Here is an 8604-nt window from a genome sequence, read left to right as displayed (position 1 = left end):
TAAATCTGATGCAGTTTAATGCGGTGCATTTCAAGTATTTTTACAGCTATGTAATCGGTGTGACAGAAACTGCCAGAGCTGTTATGACATGGGAAAGTTGCCTTACCACCCAGGTGCTAACACCCTTTTGAGCAGCTCTGCTTAGCATTGGCGTCTCCTCCAAAGCTTTCAACAATACCGTTATACTTTACAGACTCGCAAAGACCTCTGGGAGATGTAGTCCTTCAGAGCCTTTCGGAAACCCAATGGATGCAGATCGGCTTCATTCACAAGAACCGAAGAATCTGTCTCGCATAAAATGTTGCTGTTGTGTTCAGAGTTTAGCCTTGAGCACAATCACAGGCTGAAAAACACAACAGATCCCTCTCGTTCATTGTAGCCGAGCTGGTAAATGCAAGTCAGCATCTGTTTTTTTTCAGTGAATGCCAAAAGTAACCCAAGGGGATGGGCGAAGCCTGTGACTGGGTCGGCACCCTGTTGCTTCAGAGGCCTGGTCTCTGTATCAAACAACGCCATGCTGGAGGAAAGACCCATGGCACAGGGGATACTGTTATGGAGGTAGTGACCTGGATGTGTGTCAGTAGGGAGTGTGGTTTATCTCCTCTCTATTTGTCATTTGTTCTTTTCCTTTTTCTATCACTCCTCCCCCATTTCAGAAGGGCCGTTTTGTTTCCCTTCTCTACTCCTTCTTGTTTCCCCTCTGTTTTTCCATGAAATCACCCGTCTGTCACCAGATCCTAGCCATCGTACGCAATTCAATTGTCTCGGCGGACGTCGCACAATGAGTTCCTTGTCCTCTTCGATGCTTTTGTCTCGCACGAGGCTCAAGACCGTTTGTTTTATTTTAGTCTGAATTGAAAGTTGACCCAAGTCTCGTTCATATAGCGCCATAAAACGGACCCATGGACTCCCGGATTTACAACTCATGGTGTTCCCCCAGGGTCTTGGAGGCCATACCTGACTCAACTGATCCCCCCCCCCCCCCCCCCCACCACCACCACCACACAAAAAAAAAAATTAAACCCAATGCATTCTAAGCCACTAGGCGGTCAAGGCCCATAAAAGCCTAACAGTCTCTGCTGTGGCTGTTGGTGGTCTGTCTTGTTCTTTGGCCTTTAGATGGCAGAAGGGGCCTTTTTGACTGTCTGTGTGTAAGTGTGTGTGTAAGTATGTCTTTTAGTGGGACGTCTGAGAGAGAAAAACATCAAAAGGCAACATAATCCAGGTACAGGACTTCACTTTTAACTTTTCAGCAGCTAGTGTCTGAAGCAGCTATAAAACTGTGGCCAATGGGACGAAAAACGTGATTGATGCTGAGCACAGCTTGATTACTAAGAGATTTAGCTGCCTGTTCATAATATGCTGAAAATATAGGGGCTTTGGGCAGTGCTGAGACTTATTCACAGCTGTATCTCCATAACTCAGCTAGCCGTTCACACACATTGGTGTTTTGAACTGACCATGGATATATTTGAGGTTGTATACAAGTTGCTGTTGCAGCTTGCATCTCTTCATCTCTTCCTTTTTGAATTTTTATTAACGTTTTAACAACATTTTATTAACTTTTCTTTTTCAGTTATACATTGTACATTCCAAACAGGTGGGGGACTGCAGCTGGTTAGACTTCAGTTGACCACCTGGGTTCTTCTCTTCCAGAGCACCCATATAGAGGTCTGGGTGAATGAGGGCTCCTTGGAATAACTTTTCCTGTAAGTATGCAAGTCTTGTTGGAAAACATCGAGGGAGCTGTGGGGGGGGGGGGGGGGGGGGGGAAGAGTTACACTTTGGAGGTTTCTCAGGCACTGTCATAATCTTTATTGCATGATGTGATAGAAAATGAATGTCTCTGGATCATTGAGATTGACGTGCCAGGGGAGCAGCTTACAGTTTAAGGGTATATGACTGCATAACATCCAGTTTTATTTTTCTCTTTCAGTGTCATTCACATGTATGTGGTTTTATGGTGACCTGGTTTTATTTCGATCCAGTCTAGAGGCATGGTTAAGACAGGCACTTGAAAGACTTCCACTAAACCATATGGTTGAAGGGGTTTTTATCTCCACCTAGCGGTTTACTGGTCTTAGTGCTACAGGTGAAAGATTAACTGTGAAACTTCTGTTATACTGCGTCAGTGCATGCTCTCGAAATGCATTTATATACATTATGTAAATTCAAAAGTAAAATTATATACACTGACACTGAAGAAAAAAAAATGTTAAAACATAAAATTTGTGCAAGAAGAAAGTCAACTCAAGCTTTGTGTATACTTATGTACTTATGTATATATATATATATCTATATATATATATATATATATATATATATATATATATATATGTATATATGTATATATATATATATATATATATATATATATATATATATATATATATATATATATATATATATAATATATATATATATATATATATATATATATATATATATATATATATATACACACACACACACACACACACACACACACACACACATACACGCACACACACATATGGATTTAAGATGTTACGTCCAAGATTATATATTTCATATGTAGCCTATACATTTTATTCATCCTCATTAAGGGTCAAGTAAATGCTATTTATGTGTTTCTTCGGGATTCCCTTCCCAAGCGCTAGTGCATGGATATAATAATTCAAATACATTAAAATAAAATAATAATAGTCTACTGCTACGATTACAGATTCTAGAACCAAGGACTTTATGCTTGCAAACAAAACGAAAATACAAAATGATATAAAGTTATCACAAAAACACGTTTTTTTTATAACAAACTTTTTTAATGTACTCAAAACCAATGTGCTAATGCAATAGCATATTTTACAAATAATTCAGCACAAATCAACATATAGCCTAGCCAATAAATATCGATCTAAAGAAAATGTTCCTTTTCACGACATGGAATTGCTTTATTGCTTTTTTTAATTTATTTTTTCCCCGTCTATCACGAATTCACGGACTATGCGAAACCTAATACATAAAGGGCATTTATGTAATAATTTCCACTAATATCCTGCTCCCGCTCGGGATATTATGTAGGCTACAGGCAATATGTTTTATTTTGTCGCGTTTTCCCCCCATATTGTTAAACCTTAAGAAAATTGCACGGCCACGCATATATTGCTCACATTCATGAAACAATAAAAATATGATTAAATCAGTTTGACATTTACAGAAAGAAAGAAAGAAAGAAAGAAAAGAAAAAGAAAGAAAGAAAGAAGAAGAAAGAAAGAAAGAAGAAAGAAGAAAGAAAGAAGAAAGAAAGAAAGAAAGAAAGAAAGAAAGAAAGAAAGAAAGAAAGAAAGAAAGAAAGAAAGAAAGAAAGAAAGAAAGAAAGAAAAAGTTGTAGTCTCTTTATTGGATCTCCAATTACTTAAGCCTATATTTTATTACAATGTTAATATTGTAATATTGTAGCAAATCAGTTGAATGCGGTGATCTTGCGATGATCTTGTAGTCTTCATCTTTGGTGATAAATGTTTTAGACAAGGCACTCTTGACATTCTTACTCAATATCCTCGATGAATCCATAAAGGAGAGCGCTGGAGCTGCAGCAGGACCTGTTCTTTCTCAATGCACATCTGAGTCACTCTCACTTCACGATGATGGATTTCCACTGCAAACTTATTCACTTCACATTGCGTCCCAAATATAGATTTGCAGGTGTACAAAAATATAGGGCAAATATGATCAGATCGCAATTACTAGCTAATTATGTGGTTCACCACAAAATGAAGGCTATGTATAAACCATTTATGACGTAATATTTTGAGTAGCCAATATAAACGAAAGACAGAGCGACTTGATTGTTTTGCGAAAGCCTTTTTTTATTTTTTTATTTTAATTATATATTTTAAGCTATTTTATATAGCCTATATTATAAACAAAATAGGCTATAGTGTATATAGGCTATTGTTAAATATGAACGCACGAAATAATAACCCAACGCATACTATTAATTTTTTCCCCTTTTTGTGTCAGTTTAACAATGATAAACACCATGACAATTTTTCTGTCTAATAAGTAGCACATAACATGATTATTACTAGCTAGGCTACGTTTATTTTGAACAGGATGACAGTAATCGCGATCAAACGTGAAAGAGAAATGGCTTTAAGAGCCATGTGCCGTTATTGGCGCTCTGTCCTCTGAAGTCATTATGAACGTGCGCTTTCCGTGTATAATGCACACACACCTCTGAGTTTTATTAACTTGGTTTCTTATTTTACAACGTAATAATGTGTGAAAATAGGGAGGGTTCATAGTCAATTAAGACTTGAAGCAAATCTCCACAGTGCATACGAAAAAAACTGACGAAGATAATAATAATAATAATAATAATAATAATAATAATAATAATAATAATAATAATAATAATAATAATAATAATAATAAAACCATCACACCTAAAACAAACGACACCGAAAACCTTGGAACTGCCTAATTGAAATCCGTGCACTGATAGCAGATTAGATAAGCATAATTGTGATAATCAGCTTGAGGAGAAAATTGGTTAGGCTATAATATCAAATCCTAATTAGATGAACAAAGTTAAAGACTGCGATTGAGCAGATAAAATAGAAAACAATGATGCATCAGTAGTTGGTCATGTGCGCAATTTAGGGTCAAAAATATCTAACAATAACAACAAACGTGCAATACTGGCCATACAGTATCAAATCATACGGCTGTAGCCTACTCAACAATATAGCTGCGGAGGTTTTCCAAACAGTGGACTTGCGAATGTAGTATGTTTCTCCAGCAGTGTTGCCACCAGAGATCAAACAGTTTGACACTGGCGCAATGAGCGCAGCTTATGAAGGGGATCCGAGTGCTGTGTTGGGTGCTGGCTGGGGAAATGTTATGATCTTGTAATTACGGGTCTTGGACAGATGCATTATCCAGGCTCAGCGTTGGAGCCACTGGATATTATTGTAGCCAGGGAGCCGGAGGGCCAGACACCTACCATCGGGGAGAGGGGCTGACCCTGCTGGCCCTACGGCTCCTGCGCCATATTGCACATTTAAGCACCAGGGTTTTCCAAGTTCACCGGCGTTGTTGATTAACAGGCCAGCATTGAGGGGAGATGATGTCTGCATTCTCCAAACGGGTTCCCAACAATCCACACGCGGTGAGGTCATGCTGATCTAGGGCGTGGGTTACTGGGAATGGCAGACATATATAGGCTATTAACCCGCTTTGTTTCATGTTGGTCCTTTAGCATATCATTTATTTAGATGCCACTTTGTATTGTTTCTTTATTTCTTTATTTTTATTTAGGCTATTATTATTCATTCTGCCATTTAAAATATATGCTAGGGCTTGAGAAAAATAAAACATTATTTTATTCGTTTTTCTTTCTTCTGATCTGATAGTGTTGCAATATTTTTTGTTTTAACATCTGTTTTGTGCTCTTTCTTCAAAATTCGATGTAACTAATATTCCCATATTGTCTGCAACATAATTTAGAAATATTACATTCGCTTAAACGTCGGATATATCTGTCATATTACTGAGTAGGCTAGTAACACCAATCAAAACATATTTAATGTTACGAGTGTCTCGTGGTAATTAAATCTACGTTAAAAAATAACTGTCATTTCACACCAAATAAAATCTAAAGAAAGTATATCCTGTTTTGTGCATTCTTGCGGTTCCAGAATTGAAACATTAAAAAGTGCTGCAACCTTCCCCTTGGTCAGTTCGTTGTATTTCATTTTTTTTTTCGAATAAAATGTTTACTACATGCAGATGAAAAGCTTATATAATTACATACAGTCTACCAAATTATTTAAGAGAACCCACTGGCCGATATAATTTAACATAATCTACAAATCAAAAATACAACTCAAATTGTATACGCCTAAATGAGAGCGATATCTGATATATGAGGGTGATTGTGATCTTTGGGTTAAAAAAAATGACCAAAAAAAACAAAACAAAAAACTCTCTCTGGATATCTTCAGGGCAAGGCCCTATAAAAAAATATGGGTTAAATATAAGAGTTATGTGGATTCATTTGAGAAGTACATAAACATTTTTAATCACACACCCTTATCAAGGACTGTACGGGATTCCTTGTCAATCCCGAGCAGATGATGATGGAGCTATCAATTAAAATCCACAAAACACGAAGCGGTTCGGCAGTTCGTGCAGTGGTTGGCTTTAGGCCTACAGAAGATGACATGTTGTCTTCCATCGGCTCTGCGGTCCTGGAATAACTCTTTTCTTAATCCCACAAGTGTCAGACACCCGCAAACGGCAAGCATGGCAAGATGTGACAGTGGACAGCCCCTGTCAAAGAGATACGGCCTCGTGCACAAACAAACCATAAAACAAGCCTATGCGATCACGACCGTGGTAATATTTAAGACGGGGTTCAATAACTCTACGTGCTTGTGAAGGACGTCAGTCCGACTCCGTGCCTCATCTCGGACAGGTAAAGAAACGGCTCTCAGGGCGCGTTTGATGCTCCTCGGCTGGTTTTGGCACAAGCTCACAGCTGTGGCACACCTGTGCCGTTTATAGTGTGAATGACAGAAGACTCTATCTGCGCATCACGGGCAACAGGAAGCTCATATCCATTCTACTGATATCTTAGATCTGATCTTATGATGTGCGCTCATAAATAAGAATAGGCTACTTTTGATCAAAGGAACACAATGTTAAACACACGAGCAAACACGAATGAGATGCAGTCCTGTAGCCTTTGATATGCTTTTATAAAAAGTCGAACGTTCTGTCAAAAAGGCCTCCTGTTAAGTCAAACGTGAATTACTCACTATGCTGTTTTCACTGATTTTCAACATTATTTAGAGAGATCAATTTAAACTGCGCAGGGTTAGGATCAACTATCATGCACATTATGTATATTATATAGGCTACATAAACACACATAAATAATAATAGGTGTAATTGCCATATTTATGTTTTTTGTGTTTTTTGTTTTGTTATTGTTTACCTGGATATGAATGCCTGTTGACCTTATTTAGGATATTTTTTACGAGGGATATATATGCAGAGTCTGTTTAAGGTTAATTTAATGCAGCATCATGCACGCAAAAGGAAATGCTGCAGTTAAATGCGCGTCCATCATCAGCACCAGTTGATTTCATACTGGCCTAAATTCCTGCATCCAAAATGAGCATATCTATGAAAACACGGGGTCAAGACATTTTAGTAAACTAAATTATAGCCTATATTAAATCCTTCTCTGTATGATTTTTAGAAACGTCACACTGTTGATGAAAAAACACACAAGGAGCCTATATGCTGGCTGGTCTCACAGGTCTCAAACATGGTTAAATAGGCCAATCAGCCAGACTAAACTGATGTTCAAAAGTCATCTAGCAGGTCTCAAAATCTGACGCCCTAAAAGTGCCCCAAACCTTTGTAAACCCAGCCTGACATGTGGCGCGTTTCCCATTCCCAAACGCAAGTTCCGTCTTTATCCGCAATGGAACGACCACGGCACTATGCTTTTGGGAAATGCACCCCAGGTTGGGAAATCAGCAGACCAAACTGCATTGCAAACTTTGTTCAGCACAGGAAAAAAATAATTAATGGCATTGTCTCAACGATGACACATGACTGAGGAAGCCAATCAACCTAAATAATCACTCACTCAGAAATTCTTGATTATTTAGTACAGAAACCTTGCGTTTGAGGCGGTGGTCGCTGGGTGATGGTGGGGGTGGTTTGCAGGAAACAATTATAGGAACAGGGGCACTCCCGTCCTCAAGCGCAGGGTCTGGGTTATACCCGCGTTATAGAGGAGGACACCTAGAAAGAGGACCAGCCTAAACAACCTGCCGTCATTACACAGAGCAGCTAGAGGACTAGGCTACCTCCACATCCATACCCTACTTGTTTCAAAACTCAGTGACTAGTGCGAGATCATTAAGACATGCAGTAAAGACATATCCAGAATAGCTTTTTGATATTGTTTATCGAAATGTTTAAAATCAAACTCATTTATTCGAAAAATTAAAATAAATAGACGTATATCAGGGCAAAGCCGGGGAAAAAGACACTCATTGCGACCCTGTCCCCATTGATTCTGCATGGCCCTGTCTTTTAACACAGAAAATACACAATTTATCGACTTCAAAGCAGCATATGTCTTCTCCATGGCCCATAAAACGTTAATATTAAAGTAAAACCAAAAAGTCCAATTACTCGAGTCATTTCTATAAAAGCGCAGACCTTTGGGTTGGCAGTTGTGGTTCAATTTTTATTTATTATTATTTTTTTGAGCATCATGACGTTTGGCATCTGCTTGGCTTTCATGTCGACGTATGAGCTGCGTGAGAGTAACACTGTTAAAATAACCCAAAGCACTTTCCCAGGAGAAGAAGCATATCCAAAATAATTATAAGAGAGCATTTGTGATCTGTTATTCCTCTTAATGTCGTGCAGATCAGCTCCTGCTTCCGATATAGGCATATTTCCTTCATCTTTTTTTATCAACTCCATAGCTATTTCATTTATTGTAGCCTACGGTTAATAGCGAAAATAAAGTGAATGTATAGTCGCATCTTTTATATATTTAAATTATATTGTATTTATATATATATATATATA

This window comes from Pseudorasbora parva, chromosome 4 (assembly GCF_024679245.1).
Source record: "Pseudorasbora parva isolate DD20220531a chromosome 4, ASM2467924v1, whole genome shotgun sequence".
Lineage (NCBI taxonomy): Eukaryota > Metazoa > Chordata > Actinopteri > Cypriniformes > Gobionidae > Pseudorasbora > Pseudorasbora parva.
The sequence above is the reverse complement of the archived record's forward strand: the minus strand, read 5'-3'. Positions refer to the sequence as shown.